General features: G+C 40.7%; 1 pseudogene across 1 annotated transcript in view; it reads right to left on the bottom strand.

Annotated features, from left to right (window-relative positions):
- The window catches only part of LOC149560188 (TMV resistance protein N-like), a 64,542-nt pseudogene extending 48,419 nt beyond the window's left edge, over window positions 1-16,123 (bottom strand). Inside the window, exons 1-5 of the transcript XR_016363662.1 lie at window positions 15,505-16,123; window positions 14,311-15,413; window positions 13,829-14,116; window positions 12,603-13,730; window positions 11,943-12,502 (exon numbers count right to left, since the gene is read on the bottom strand). The product of XR_016363662.1 is annotated as a TMV resistance protein N-like (transcript). The remainder of the gene's footprint in view (window positions 1-11,942; window positions 12,503-12,602; window positions 13,731-13,828; window positions 14,117-14,310; window positions 15,414-15,504) is intronic.
- Window positions 16,124-16,436: the final 313 nt, after the last annotated feature.

Raw genomic sequence — 16,436 nt, 5'->3', positions numbered from 1 at the left:
CTAGCATAACTTAGTACTTTGATTTCGGGGTCTGATGATTTATTGGTGAAGTGCTCCTCCTAGGGCAATAACAGCCCTTTAGGTTGAAGATGAGGACTCGGCACTTTTCACTATTTCCCTTAATTCTCTACACCTGTCTGCTCTTTTCTTTCCATACTTCGCTGCTACCAACATTACTTTCCTTCACAAAAATCTTATAAAGGTTCTCATACTAAGTTAAATTGATATTGTTGTTTCTACTTCCAATATAATTATTCCTTCTAACATTAGGTGTTATCATATTGTTTGCAAATCCATTGAATCTATAATATCTAGCTGTGTGACCCAAATTATCGCAATTGTAACAAGTAACAACAGAGTTTCCATACCTTGGTCCATTCTGATTAACTTATAATCTACGATCTCTAGCTATGTGTGCAAAGTTATTACATCTGTAGCATATGACACCATTGTTTATGACATTGTTAATTCCCAAAGGTCTTCTTGCAGTCATGTTAGATCTTTCATTTGGTCTTCTATTAGATCGTAAATTAGGTTTCTTGCATTCATGTGATTTATGTCTATAAAGCCAACAATTGAAACAATATCCAGTAAAAAGGCTTGCTAGAAGCATTACCTCTGCAATCTACTCATGTGTCCATATTTGTTGCAAGCATGGCATCTTCCTTTGAATGATTTCTTCTATTTAGTATGTGTGTCAATCTGTTCTTTAATCTGATTTGTTATCTAATTAAGATGTTGCATAGGATCTTGCTCAACTATGCTTTCTGGTTCTTTAGAGCATTCATCTTCCACATCCAATTCATGTCATTTCTCCCTTAGGCTTTTACTACACTAGTTGCTCGACAAATTTGTCAGTACTTGAATCCAGCTTCTCAAGATGTAATCAACAAGCTCTCCTTTGACAATATTAGTGTATTTCTCAAGTTCCTTGTATTTAAGCTTTGAATCATCAAGTTTCGATTTTATCTTTGCAAACTGAGTATTCAAATCTCCGCAATCACTAGTTTTACCTTTCAGATCTGGTCCATATTTCTCTTTTTGAGATTTCCCTTCATCAGTTACCTTAGCCAACTGAAGTAATGTGTCTTCAAATTCATGTTCGAGTGCCTTATTTTCTTTTTTGAGTTTTGCAACTATATCTGATTCATTGTCTGATTTAGATTCCTTGATTTGTTCTGCTAGCTCTTTGCTTTTTGACATTGAAACATCAATCTAATCCTTGAACTTCTTAATATAGCCTTGTGCATCTTTGAGTTTTATGATTAATCTTTCCTTTCCTTACTTTGCTTGATCCAGATCTTCAAGTGCTGCTTCAAAGTTGCTTATCAAATCATTTGTATCCATTATGACCTTCCTTAAGTTGTTACTCTTCTTCTAGTAACTAGGCTCTGATACCAATTGTTAGAAGTAGGCACTTTTACTCCAACTATATATTTCAAAAATTAAAAATATGCATCCACAAATGAATAAACTGAAAAGTAAAGTACACAACAATAAAAGACTCATAAAACCATGATTTGTTTTCGAGGAAACCCTGGCCAAGGGAAAACCTTGGTTGAGATGGTACCCATGACAATGCACTAATCTGAAAGTTCTCTGTTGGGAGATTTGACCCTTTTAGAAGTTATTACATACATTTAGTACATTGGTCCTTGTGAGAGGACTAGACCTTGTTAGAGGTCTCAAACCTGTTAGGAGTTGTGTTACAATGGAGCTGACTACTCTACAATGATATATAATCTATACAATGAGATATAGATACAATATCAAAATGACTGTACTGATATCTGCAATATTTGATCAGTCCTTTGTATATCTCGCATATGATTCTGCCCATACAGCAACAATCTGCATCTAACCATCAAAACATCATCATAGCATCATATATAAAGCTCGCATAACATGTGCATCACAATACCATACTTTGCATGATCAAACTGACCTCTTTATATACTCTTTCAATTATCTTTTGTAGCCAACCTTGACGATGAGATGTGTAACACTTCTCCAAAACTACTTATCTAGGATTTCGTCCCTACATTGCTAATTGAAAAAGCAATTCAATTCCTTAGGCCAAAATGTATGATCTTTGATTCTTATCCCGTACTCTACGATACAAGCCTGCTTTCACATTTATCAACCAAAACATATGCTAACTGACATATTAACTCCGACGAATATATTGATATCATATAAAGACTCCAATATATCAATATCCAAAATTGTGGCCAATAATACTTAACTTGTTAAGCTCATTGATTATTACAATATGTCTAGTGACATTTTTCCTGAATTGTACTTAGGCAATTTTCACATTGAACCAAAACCAAAACTAAGGACAATTCCAAGCAACCTTACCATCTGATAGTGTTGCCATGAATGACAACGTTCATGCCTTCATAACTAGTTACTTGCCAACATCACTACCAATGGTTCCAATTATGCCCAAAATGACTTACTATAAATCAAAGTTCTTAGACCTGCCACAAGTCTAGCAAGTCATCTGAATTAGCGAGCCAAATCATACGCAATGAATCAAATGGATTCTAACTCAGACTTGGTTGAGTTAGACACCAGACTCACTGAGTCAGAATCAGGTGGTTGGCTCACTGAGTCCAAGCCAGGTCACTTAGTTAACGTCAATGTAAAGTTGGCATTTAACAAACATAAGAATCTTTTTTTTCAAGAAATTCTTCCTTGCATAAAAATATTCAATCTGAGATGCAAAAGCCACGTCCAGAATCAAAGTGGGTCACTAAATTTCAATAACATCATCAAATAGAAGCTACAAGAATGTCACCCTTCCCTACAACAGCTGCAATTTCTAAGTTTTTGTGCTTTGTTCAACAAGACAGGCATTTGACAAAAGAGATTTGGAAATTGCATTTTTGGGCTCTATTGGTATTGTTTTTAGCATCTTAAAAATTCAAGAAAATGATGCACACTATGGAATTTTATCTAGTTCTCAAGGTGCTGATTTGGTCTTGGCGAGGAGCACTTCCGTCAAGCCCTGCTCAAAGTACTACTCCTAGACCTCTACAGGGGCCTCTATCCCTTGACCCCATTGGGGCCTGCTACCAAACCCCCACAAAGGGATCTACCCCTTGATCCCACTAAGGGTGTTGCCCCAAGATCCCCCACAAGGGTCTTGTTACCATTTTTTGCACCCCACCAATATTCAAAATTCAAATGCTCACCCGTCAACAGCTAGTTCCCAAAGTTAATATTATTTTAATGCCTGAGAAACATCGAAAAAATTAAAAAATCAAACTTGTGATATGTTTCGGTGAGCCTGCAAGTTCCTCGTCGTTGGATCTCCTCAAGATCTACGACCCTCGCTACGTCACCAAGAAAAGCTGCTCGATAGATATACATAGCAACTTAGCGAGTGTTTGCCACGTGGATCAGCGGCCCCAATTTGGCAGAGGTGGTTCGATCTGTTTCTCCGGCGCCGAGTTGGATAAGGTCACCGGCGCTCGCTACCTCACTATCAGAAAACTCAAGCATCTTGCTATTAGCGACATAGCGAGTCACTGTGAAATGAGTGTTTGGTGGGACCTCATGCGACGTGGAAGGGTAACAATGCTCAAGAGGGATTCTAACCGTCGAATCAATGCGAAATCAACAATCCTCGTTGACTCGCTATGGAAAGTTGCAAGTTGTTTACTCATAGCGACTTAGTGAGTATGGGACCCACCAATCTTCAGAATGCCTAGCGCAATTTCTTCACCCTTGGATCGACCTCAGATCTATGGCTCTCGTTAACTCGCTATGGAAAGATGCTTAGGAGATATATATAGCGAGATGGTGATTCGTTGCCGCTTGTCTTCTGTGGTCAGGTCTGTTCCATAAGCCACATGGTGGACCCGGAACCAATGATGCATCAAAAATGAGTGTACAGATTAATGACACGTCGACAGTTGGTTGATTTCTCATTGGCTAGGGCGATGACAGTGCAAAAAGTGGGCCAGTCCCTTCAGTGCATTTTTTGCTATCGTCAGATCAGCATGGATCTATGGTGCTCGTTAACTCGCTATGGGAAGATGCACGTTGTTTAAGTATAGCGAGTTAACAACTTGGCGACGCGTGGATTGTGGGTTCTGTTTCCCTTGGCAGGCCGCAAAAGCAAGAACTTACTGTGCCAAGTTGGAAAAAGGCCAAGTTTCTATTGGTCAGCACACTGACAAATTGGGTGTATCTTCTGGCCGTCAGATGGTGGCAGATCTATGGTCCTCGTTAACTCGCCATGGGAAGATGCACGTTGTTTAGGTATAGCGAGTTAACGACCTGGCGACACATGGATTGTGGGCCCTGTTTTCTTGCGAGCTGCAAAGTGTTGCTTGATAGATTTTATGGTACTTCTAGGGCCGTTAGATGATGGCGGATCAACGACCCTCGTTACGTCGCTATAGAAAGATGCTCAGGAGATATACATGGCAAGATAGTGATTTGAGGACACGTGTCCTCGTGGGTCCAGTTGAGGCAATAACGGTTAGATGCAGCTGGCGGTTAGTATAACGTCGCGGTCAGGGTTTGCAAGGTTGAAGCAGTTAGTGAAGAATGGGCATGGTCAACCGCGTACAAACCTGCGAGGTGGCAAAACGAAATAAACTGGTTGGTCCACGTGGCTCATCCTGGTGCCAGGGTTATGCTAATCATGTTGATTCACGAACCAGAAGCAAGGAAGATTAGATTTTGCCGTGCAATTCGATCTCTGTAATCGATTCTAACCACCCCGGCGTGAATGCGAAACAAAGAGGAACACTCCACCGCCTCCAGTGATCCATCTACCTGGTCAAAGCACAGTTATGGCGCCGTTTCTGTCTTTCGAGACACACAGAAGATCAGATTTCATGGTACCTAGAGATATACTTAGATCAGATTTCCTCAGATCCCCATGATTGTTCTTGGAAGAGACTTAATGGCAGTGGTTGTAGAGTAATTTCAGTCAGGCAAATATCTCAGTTATGCCTGAGCTATAAAGACAATTTTTGTGTATTTTGAAAAGGTCGGAACATTCTCTGTTGTTCTCTGCTGTTGCTCTCCAACTCCAGTGTAAAATTCCCCTTGCCTTTGAACCGTATGACATTTTGCCTTATCTCCTTCAGCCATTGGTGTGAAAGTGCAAGAATCCTTGCCTCTCATTGATGCTTTGTGGAAATCTGTAATCTACATGATTGTATCTCTTTCAGCCTGTGAATGATATATAAGCGAATATCCCTTTCTTTGTGTTATTCATCTTGGTCTTCTGATCTGCATGTGATTATTTGATTAAAGCAAGTTTGAATATGTATATCCTTAGTTTCATTCTGGTTCAATAGTGCATATATGGGCAGAGTTTGGTCTGAACACTCTATTTTGGTGCATCACCTCTTTAGATTAAATTAGGTAGATTTGCTTTCGTGTTCTTTTTCTCCCTTTTCCTCTCCAAGAGTAGTTAGGTGCATCCTAATAGTAAGAGGAAGCCGGCCTTCTCCGGAGACTCAACCTCACAGTTCAAGTCCCACAGCTTGGAGGTTGTTTCCATGTTTCACTGTCCTCACACATAGGCTCTGGACAAGGGTGCTAACCTAAGTGACAACAATTTTTGGCATGCCCGGTGGGACACAAAATCAAAGATTCAAATCAATTTCAAAACCTCCATCGTTCATACCAACAGTTTTTGGCACGCCCGGTGGGACACAAAATCAAAGATTCAAATCAATTTTAGAACCTCCACTGGTCATACCAACAATTTTTGGCACGCCCGGTGGGACACAAAATCAAAGATTCAAATCAATTTCAGAACCTCCACCGGTCATACCAACAGTTTTTGGCACGCCCGGTGGGACAGCTAGTCAGAAAATTTGAAGTCCGCTAGTTAGCCAGTTGATCCTGATACACTAAGAATTTGGGTGTTATTCTTAGTGCCATTAGCCTTTGGAGGCATCCAATCAAACACCATGGCGACTCTAGTGCAGATCTACTGGTTTCAAGCAGAAACAGTGCTGGTATGTAAAGATCACCTTTGATCTTTTTGTGATTTTCAAGTCTTCTATGAAATTGCAGCTTTTATGAAAACTTTGTTATGGATTCGTTTCATAGAAATAGTCATTATTCCCCCCCATATCATGAAAATTTTATTCCTCAGCCCTCATATTACCAATTTCAATCTTCACCCCAAGTTGTTTATAGCCAAGCTGCTCAAAATTATGACCCTCCCACTGCCTCTACTCCATTAGCCCCAACATCCTCAGTTGAAGAACTTAAAGATATATTGTTGGGATTTCAAAGAAAGATGGATTCATGGGATAGGATGATGGATTCATGGGATAGGAAGGTAGATGAACGAGATGAGCAGTTATTGGCCTAGGATAGACAACTTGAAGAGATCGATGGGCGGCTTGATGAGGTTGCAAGGCAACAAGAACTTGAGAGACAGCAGGAGGAGATGGCCTACCAGGCCTAACTCCAACATGAGAAAGAAGAGAGGGAGAAACAGAGACATTTTGAGGAGAACCTTGCAAGGCAAGTTGTTGCAGCAAGAGAGGAGGAAACGAGGCTCCAATCAGCTAATTTTCAAACCAAGGAGGTAGATACCCCCCCTTCTCCCAAATATGTCATCCCAAGCTTTAGGAAGCCCCCTCCCTTACAAGAGCCTACTATTGTAGCCCCTCCATCCCCTATAAGAGAGAGTTGGACTAGTCATGAACGCACGAGCCTATTACTATTAGATTATTTCCAGGTGGGCCGGTTGTATGGACTTCTGATGGTTCAAATACAGAGTTTTGGGAGAGTGAATCCAGACCCACAAGGATTCCATGTAAGGAGTCGTAGTCTACTGAGGAGAACAAAGAGGAGGCTGATGAGCCAAAGGAAGAGGACCCAACCCTCTTATCTGAAGAGCCTCCCTCTTTTGTTGAGGAAGAAGAAGAAGACAATAGGTTTGTTCCTCCTCTTGAGGAACAAGTCATGGCTTTTAAGCCCTTGCCAGTGAATGAGGATCTGCTGCTAGGGAAAGAAGAGGATCATTTGCTCCAGCAGACAGCCCTCTATGATGTGGAGGATGGACAAGAAGGCCTCAAGGATAGCTTTGTCCTTGAGGAGGAATATGGTAACCTGCATGAGGTTTCCCCCCAACCTATGCATGTCCTTGCAACTGTAATGGAGGAGATTAGTGATGAGGATGATCTTTTGGATGAGTTGGATGCTATCCGCTCTTCCATAGATATTGAATCAATATCTCCCATATATGAGGAGCATGTTCTACAACATCAACAAGTGGAAGATCACACCATACCAGTAGATCCAAAGGAAGTGGTTCATGGGCAGCATGAACAAGATGTGGAAAAAAAACAAGAGGAGGAGCCACTTCCAAACCAGTTAAAGACTACCATTGCAGAGCACAATCAAGTGGTCAAGGATGATTCCTCTGGCCCTACACCATCAAGAGGGTGCCCCATAAGGTATCTAGCTCTGCAACAAATCAGCAAGTTGCCCCCAGTCATGCTCACTCCAGAGTATGAGGAAGATTATTACAAAGAGAAGCAAGTATGTTTTGCTCCACAAGGTAACACCCCACTGCTCGAGAGCTTCACTGTTTTCAGCATTGGAAGGGAGGTGTTTCATGCAGCAGTGTGCTTGTCATACCTGTTGATCCATTTGGCTGTCCTTTTGTATGGAACAAGAAACCAGTTGATAAGGAAGGGCAGCTATTTCAGCAAACCAATCAATGGGTTTGTTTGACCCCTCTCTTTGTAAATATTTGTACATATTAGAGTAGTTTTTCTTCTGTTGGTTCCTTGCTTTTCCAAGAAGTGCACGAGCACAACTATCTCTCTATGAGATAGCCAGTTTTGAAATTTTGAAGGTTGCGGATGAAGGTTTTGGTCTCTGGTTCCAGTTGCAGAGACAGGGGTTTCGGTATTTTGCTATCTCAGAGGTAAGGTTAGGGTTTCACAGTGCTCAGAATCTACGTATTTTACGACTCTGTAGCCCAATGGATGCTTCAGGCCACTGGTCTTATGCATAGCTGGCTTGTGTTCCCTGTGAGTCACCAGAAATGTTACCATTTTTTGCACCCCGCCAATATTCAAAATTCAAATGCTCACCCGCCAACGGCTAGTTCCCAGAGTTAATATTATTTTAATGCCTGAGAAACATCGAAAAAATTAAAAAATCAAACTTGTGATATGTTTCGGCGAGCCTGCAAGTTCCTCGTCGTTAGATCTCCTCAGGATCTGCGACCCTCGCTACGTCGCCAAGAAAAGCTGCTCGATAGATATGCATAGTGACTTAGCAAGTGTTTGCCACGTGGATCGGCGGGCCCAATTTGGTAGAGGTGGTTCTATCTATTTCTCCGGCGCCGAGTTGGATAAGGTCACCGGCGCTCGCTACCTCGCTATCAGAAAACTCAAGCATCTCGCCATTAGCGACATAGCGAGTCACTGTGAAATGAGTGTTTGGTGGGACCTCATGCGATGTGGAAGGGTAACAATGCTCAAGAGGGATTCTAACCGTCGAATCAATGCAAAATCAACAGTCCTCGTTGACTCGCTATGGAAAGTTGCAAGTTGTTTACTCATAGTGACTTAGTGAGTATGGGACCCACCAATCTTCAGAATGCCTGGTGCAATTTCTTCACCCTTGGATCGACCTCAAATCTATGGCTCTCATTAACTCGCTATGGAAAGATGCTCAGGAGATATATATAGCGAGATGGCGATTCGCTGTCATGTGTCTTGTGGGGCCAGGTCTGTTCTATAAGCCACATTGTGGACCCCGAACCAATGATGCATCAGGAATGAGTGTACAGATTAATGACACATCGGCAGTTGGTTGATTTCTCATTGGCTAGGGCGATGACAGTGCAAAAAGTGGGCCAGTCCCTTCAGTGCACTTTTCGCTATCGTCAGATCAGCATGGATCTATGGTCCTCGTTAACTCGCTATGGGAAGATGCACGCTGTTTAAGTATAGCAAGTTAACGACCTAGCGACGCGTGGATTGTGGGTCCTGTTTCCCTTAGCGGGCTGCAAAAGAAAGAACTTACTGTGCCAAGTTGGAAAAAGGCCAGGTTTCTATTGGTCAGCACACTGACAGATTGGGTGTATCTTCTGGCCGTCAGATGGTGGCAGATCTATGGTCCTCGTTAACTCGCCATGGGAAGATGCACGTTGTTTAGGTATAGCGAGTTAACGACCTGGCGACACATGGATTGTGGGCACTGTTTTCTTGCGAGCTACAAAGCGCTGCTTGACAGATTTTATGGTACTTCTAGGGCCGTTAGATGATGGCAGATCAATGACCCTCGTTATGTCGCTATAGAAAGATGCTCAAGAGATATACATGGCGAGATAGCGATTTGAGGACACATGTCCTCGTGGGTCCAGTTGAGGCAGTAACGGTTAGATGCAACTAGCGGTTAGTATAATGTCGCGGTCAAGGTTTGCAAGGTTGGCACAGTTAGTGAAGAATGGGCATGGCCAACCACGTACAGACCTGCGAGGTGGCAAAATGAAATAAACTGGTTGGTCCACGTGGCTCATCCTGGTGCCAGGGTTATGCTGATCATGCTGATTCACGAACCAAAAGCAAGGAAGATTAGATTTTGCCGCGCAATTCGATCTCTGTAATCGATTCTAACCACCCCAGAGTGAATGCGAAACAAAGAGGAACACTCCACCGCCTCCAGTGATCCATCTACCTGGTCAGAGCACAGTTATGGCGCCGTTTTTGTCTTCTCGAGACACACAGAAGATCAGATTTCATGGTACCTAGAGCTATACTTAGATCAAATTTCCTCAGATCCCCATGATTGTTCTTGGCAGAGACTTAATGGCAGTGGTTGTAGAGTAATCTCAGTCAGGAAAACATCTCAGTTATGCCTGAGCTATAAAGACAATTTTTGTGTATTTTGAAAAGGTCGGAACATTCTCTATTGTTCTCTGCTGTTGCTCTGCAACTCCAGTGTAAAATTCTCCTTGCCTCTGAACCGTATGACATTTTGTCTTATCTCCTTCAGCCATTGGTGTGAAAGTGCAAGAATCTTTGCCTCTCACTGATGCTTTGTGGAAATCTGTAATCTGCATAACTGTATCTCTTTCAGCGTGTGAATGATATATAAGCGAATATCCCTTTCCTTGTGTTATTCATCTTGATCTTCTGATCTGCATGTGATTATTTGATTAAAGCAAGTCTAAATGTGTATATCCTTAGTTTCATTCTGGTTCAATAGTGCATATATGGGCAGAGTTTGGTCTGAACACTCTATTTTGGTGCATCACCTCTTTAGATTAGATTAGGTAGATTTGCTTTCGTGTTCTCTTTCTCCCTTTTCCTCTCCAAGAGTAGTTAGGTGCATCCTGATAGTAAGAGGAAGCCGGCCTTCTCCAGAGACTCAACCTCACAGTTCAAGTCCCACAGCTTGGAAGTTGTTTCCATGTTTCACTAGGTTGTCCTCACGCATAGGCTCTGGACAAGGGTGCAAGCTTAAGTGACAACAAGTCTCTACCTCTTGATCTTGTTGGGGGCATTACACCTTGACTTTGCTGGGGGTGTTGCCCCTAAAACCCCATTTTATTTTTAAGTACACTACAAAATTGAGTTTTTGTCGTACGAGTCATTATCTAGACTCGTGTCATTAGTTTTTCTAGATATTACTTTATGTATACTTGAAATCTCAAAGACGACTTTTTCTTTTGGAGGGGATGATATAGTCGCCATAAAATACCTATTGTTCTATTTGATAATATTGGTTATCTGTCAATGTATTAATTGTTGTCTATGTATTAATTTGCATTTGTACTTATGTGATCGATGTATATTTATGTATTTGATCAAATTAGCTTCCATTTGATGATGTTATTGTGTCTTTAAGCTTTAATCAATAATGGGTGTATGAAACAAGTTCTAAATTCTTCAAGATCTTTAAATTTCAAGGTTTTTTTTTTCACTTTGTCGAGTCATTGCCAAGTCACAAATTGAAGTCTAGGAACTATGCTATGAATTTTATGTATGTCCAAAACTGCCTCTAAACACCTCAAAATGATCTGCAATTGAAGTTGCCTAGACCAAATATTCTCTAAGTCCTTTAAATGTCCTAGTGAGCCTATGGGACCATGACAAAATAGGCTAATAACAACATGATACAACGCATGCTAGAAAAGGGAACATTGAACAATTGAAATAGGCAGTGTTATTTTGTCTATGATTAGAATGAAGGTTCATCTTATCAGTTGCAAAAAACTACATTGAGGATGCTTGATTTATCTTTTGCTTAATTTATCCTTCACTTGTTGTGAACATATTACTTGATTGAAGGATAAATTTCACTAATATCATTGTCCTATGAGTTTCAATTTCCTTGTGATTAGGCTTGGTTTCTTGAGTGGTTAATCATCTCTTTAAAACTTTATAACCTTTGTAAATGCGAGCTGCTAAGGTTGTGTCCTTTCATCTTATTCTATTGGATCTTAAGAAGTAAAACCCACCTTAGTTCAAGGAAAATAGCATGGGGAATATTTCACCAAATTGTCTATGGTTTTTGGAAGGTGCAGGGAAATTTTGTACCAAATATTTCTCAATGAAGACCCTCATTTTACTCCTTTGTTGCTCCCCAAATATTTTATCATCTCCTTCAAACAAAAATCACCAAAGCAAAATAAACTGTTTTACTTCAAAAATAATTATTAATATAATAATTAAATCTTGTGGTTTGGCACTTCTTCTAGAAAACAGGGCTCTAGTCTGCAAGATTTAATTTTAGTTCCATCAACCTGCTTCAATCACTCATAGCATTATTATTAGGGTGGTTGAGCAAAATAACCAAATCCAAATCAGTTGTGCCGAATATTATACACTATGTAACTAACATTTTGAAAGAAGCTCAATTCTTAGTTTTCCATCCAATGATACATGGTCTGATGAATGAACTCAAAAATTTCAACTCAAATTACATACCTTGCCTCTTTGTTGACTGGTTGAGTCCAAATGTTTCTAAAGCTGCCTTCAGGAGACCTTAAATTTTCCTCTATCCCTCCACAACTCAATTTTTTATCCCATTCTATATTCCTTTCATGGTTGGTCCCCTCAACTGTATCAAGAACTTCACGAGGTTCTTCAATTTTCCTGTATATCTTTATCCCACCTTCCCTGATATGGATTGCTTTCCCTTTGCCTTGAACAGAAACCCTTTGAAAATTGTTCAGAGATGAAATCACAGGATGTTTTGCTCTATAAATGAACATCAACTTCTCATTTCCTTGGATTAATGCTTTAACACTAAAAAACTCTTCACCATCTCTCTTGAAGGAAATTTCAATTTGACTTGCAACAGTGTTCTCAGTTTCGCTGAGCTTTAGTTTCAAATGAAAAAATAGTACAACTCCTGCATATATGGATTTTCTTAAAGGAAAAGACAATATATCGATGAAGTCAGAAGGCTGTAATTCATAGCCATGCATTTGTAAATACTCTAGCTGCATTCCTCTTGCACTAAATTCCTGAAGGAAAGGCATGTCCTGTAAATGCACCGGGTAAGCCAGTAATCAGTTCCTTTCATGCCTGATAGTTCGTTTATTCAGAATAAATATAATGCTTGTAGTGTAGATATGCACCTACCTCCATAATTTGGCTCAGGTTTAAGTCAATGCCATCTGACCCACTCACGTATAACTCCTGTACACTTTTCAATCCTTGTAAACCTTCAAGACTTGTGATGCTTGTGCACCCCCTTATGTCTAACTTTATTAAAAACTGTAATGAGCTCACATCTGGCAATGCAGCTAGGTGTTGGCAGTTTCGCAGAGCCAACAGTTTCAGATTTTTCAAATTTGATAAATCCAAGATTCTCCTCATTTGATTACAATCCTCTGCTTCTAGCCTAACCAGTGACTTGGGAAGAGCAGGCAATTCCAGTAACTTCTTGCATTTATTCAGAATAACAGTGGTCAGATGTTCAAGCTTACAAAGGCCAGAAGGTAAAATGTGAAGGAAACTATTTTGGAGGTTAAGAATCTGCAGTGCCCACAAATCTTCAAATTTTGGAGGAAGGCCATTTAAGAGATGAGAACCACTTGCATCAAAATGCCCCAGCAATTGCAAACTGAAAAAATTCTTTGGTAGTTCAATTAAACTAACATCCTTCTTCAGTTCCAAAGTCATGAGATTTGTAAGCCTTCCAAAACTTTCTGGAAGCCTGTGTAGACAAGGGCACTCATTCACAAACAATTCAATAAGGCTTTCCAGATTCCCCAATTCCTCTGGTAGATTTGAAATGCTTCTACATTTATTCATCTCCAGATAATTTAGATGCTTGAGGTCACCTATTGATGTTGGCAAACTTCTTAGCTTGCGGCAACCACTCAGAATGAGCTTCTTCAGCAAGCTGCCCGTTTTGAAAGGGGGAAGTTCTTCTATCTTATCTAAACAGCCTATGTCTAGTTCCTTCAGGGCTCTGAGCTCCCCAAAAGTATTTGGTAGCTTTCTAATGGACGAGCAACGATTCATACAGAGCTTTTCTAGTGATACAAGCCCACCAATGCTCTCTGGAAGTCCTTCTAAATTCTTACAACCTGACAAATTCAAGCATTTTAGCTGTAGAAGAAGGCCAATCGATTCAGGTACTTTTCTTAGCCTGGAACAATTCTTCAAATCAATCCTTATCAGGGATGTATAATTTGAGAGGTCAGGCAACCTTTCGAGATTAACACAGCAGCTCAGGAGAAGAACTTTGAGATTATTGGGCTTCTGCAATGGAAAAACAATTTCTTAGATTCAGAGAGATAGAAGCACAAAAAAATTGAGGTCTGCAAAATGAATTTGTAGGAAAGCAACTGAAAAAATACCTTACATGCCGAACTTTCACACCAAAGTTGTTTTATATTGCTTGGAATATTTCTAGCACTGAGATCAAGAACAACAAGGTGTTCCATGCTCCACTCAGACGGCAGACAATGCCATTGGCACGAATTCCATTTTAGCCACCTAATATTTAGAGATAATGGTTGTAGATCACCTCTTACAGTGCTCCTATCCAATGAAATTAAATTTAGATATCTCAATGACCTCACATTCTCAACTGTAATGCCCTGTTCTAAACCCGACAAAGAGATGCTTTGGAGACCATCCAGAACCTGAGCAGAAATTTCAGAATTCGCTGATGAGTTCAAGAGTATTTTTTATTAAATGGCTTCATAATGAACTGTAGAAACCAACATCACTAAAATCGTCGTCAAGCTTTCAATTTTATGCACGGCATGAGAACGATTGTTTCACTACTTTACAACAAAAACATGAAAGACACTGGCAGCTAAAACACAACTCTTACCAGATTTCTCTGCAGCACTTGATAAGCTTCATTTGATTTCCAAATCCTGCTGCGCTTGCTTGGATCTCGAGATTCGTCCCTCACAATTGCTCGCCCCATATCCCTCAGATGATCATGCATTGAGATAATACCCTCATGTTTGTAATCTATTTTGATGAGTGACTTAAGCGCTAGGTTGGATAGGTTAATATGTGGATTCAGATTTAAATCTTCCCAGAAACTAATCACAGTCTCCTGGTGTTGCCCAACGAAAAAACAAGCAATGTCAAGGAAAAGTTCTCTTTCCTCGAAGTCGAGATCTTGATAGCTGATTTTGAGCCTACTGTATATGTCATCAAACTTTGCGCTTTCGAGCTGCCTGAGAGTCTCCTTCCAGTATATTTTGTCTTTTCTCTGGTATAAGAATGACCCAAGAACTTCCAAAGAAAGGGGTAGCCCACAACAAGCATTCACCATCCTTTCAGATAGTTTTTTATAGTTATTATCCGGCCATGGCTTAAGAAAGGAATGCCAGCAAAACAATTGAAGAGCTTCATCCTTGCCAAGTTCATTCAAACTATAAATGCGAATGTCATCGGTGAAGACACTCTTGTCACGTGTCGTAACAATGACTCTGCTACCTGCCGAAAGCCACTCTGCACCCAGGGCTTCAATTTGCTTTTTGTGACCTACATCATCTAGAACAACAAGCAGCACGGATGGAGTGTAAACGTTCTCGCATTAAAGCTTTGCCATGATCAACATTGTTGACCCTGATTTTGGTTTTCAAGAGATCCCTCAAGATCTGTTTCTGCAATCTGCAGAGTCCGTTGATGTGATGGGCATTGCCGTGAACATCAGACACAAAGGAAAATGCTTCAAACTTCCTAAAACTGTCATTATAAACTGCCTTGGCAAGCGTAGTCTTCCCCACACCTCCAATGCCCCAAATCCCAACAGTATTAGATGCTCTGTCATTTACAGTTGCACCAATATTCAGCAAATCAATGACCGCAGTCATTCGTTCTTTTAGTCCAACGGCACATTTTGTGATATCCAGCGGAACATTGTTCAATGTGTTAAGAACATCCGTTACAACCCGCTTGATGAGTTTCCCCTCATACCTGCAGGTACACCATACGCAAGCCCTGAAACTCAAACTTTCACAAACCCTAGGCACATTAAAACTGAAAAAATTACAAAAAAACCTAGTACCCTGATGTTGTTTGCATAGACCATCCTGAGCGAGACGCGACATTTCGCAAGGCATCTTTCCACTCAGCAATTGTCTCCGGTTTATGTCTCTCGTTGCGATAGTGAGTCTCAAAATCCATGGCGTACTTGCGTTTGTCTGGATATCTGACATCTGCTGGCTCAACATCATAAAACAAGGGAATGATAAGTCCCGTGGATTTCGACATCTCTGTGACTTCTTTGAGGCACCATGGAGAATTGGCATAGTTTGTGGAGAAAATAGGAATGTGAATATCCGTGTCCTTAATGGCCTGCTTCAGGCTCATATCAATGTCATCTCCTCTCCTTAATCGCTCACTGTCAAGAAATACATGAATACCTGCAGCACTAAGTGATTCAAACAAATGGTCCACCAGTTTTTGCCTTGTGTCACTACCTCGAAAGCTTAAAAATACATGATATTTCTTATTCTCCAATTCAATTTTCTTTGAAGGAGTGTAGTCCATTGCTTCTGATCCGGGTTGATCCAGGGCTTCAGAGTATCTGAACAATGTTTGATGCAAAATCAAAGCCTTCAGAATTGTGCTTTCAGACGTATTAGCTTCCAGCCCAACGTCAATAGTCTTCAGAGATCGAAGTTTGCAACTCACATGCTAAGGTTTGATTCTTAGTGCAAAAGTGTTAAATAGTCAAAGTTTGACTTACTTTTCGAGGCATAATTTCTTCTTTAGTGTGTGATGTTTAAGGCTTGCCCCAAAAATATCCCGATCTGCCTTTGGTTGACTAGCCTTTTGTTGAAATGGCTACGGTGCAACATATTTGCGCCGAGCCGCTGCCCATCTACATGTTCGGGGCTGCCCTCACCTACAATACAATAGTAAATTGTAAACCTCTTATCGAAGAGATCTTGTGTTCGAATATACCCAAGCTTAATAAAATAATAATTAATAACA

This window comes from Cupressus sempervirens, chromosome 4, assembly GCF_028749045.1.
Source record: "Cupressus sempervirens isolate cs-2001-9-10 chromosome 4, ASM2874904v1, whole genome shotgun sequence".
Classification (NCBI taxonomy): Eukaryota; Viridiplantae; Streptophyta; class Pinopsida; order Cupressales; family Cupressaceae; genus Cupressus; species Cupressus sempervirens.
The sequence above is the reverse complement of the archived record's forward strand: the minus strand, read 5'-3'. Positions and strand labels throughout refer to the sequence as shown.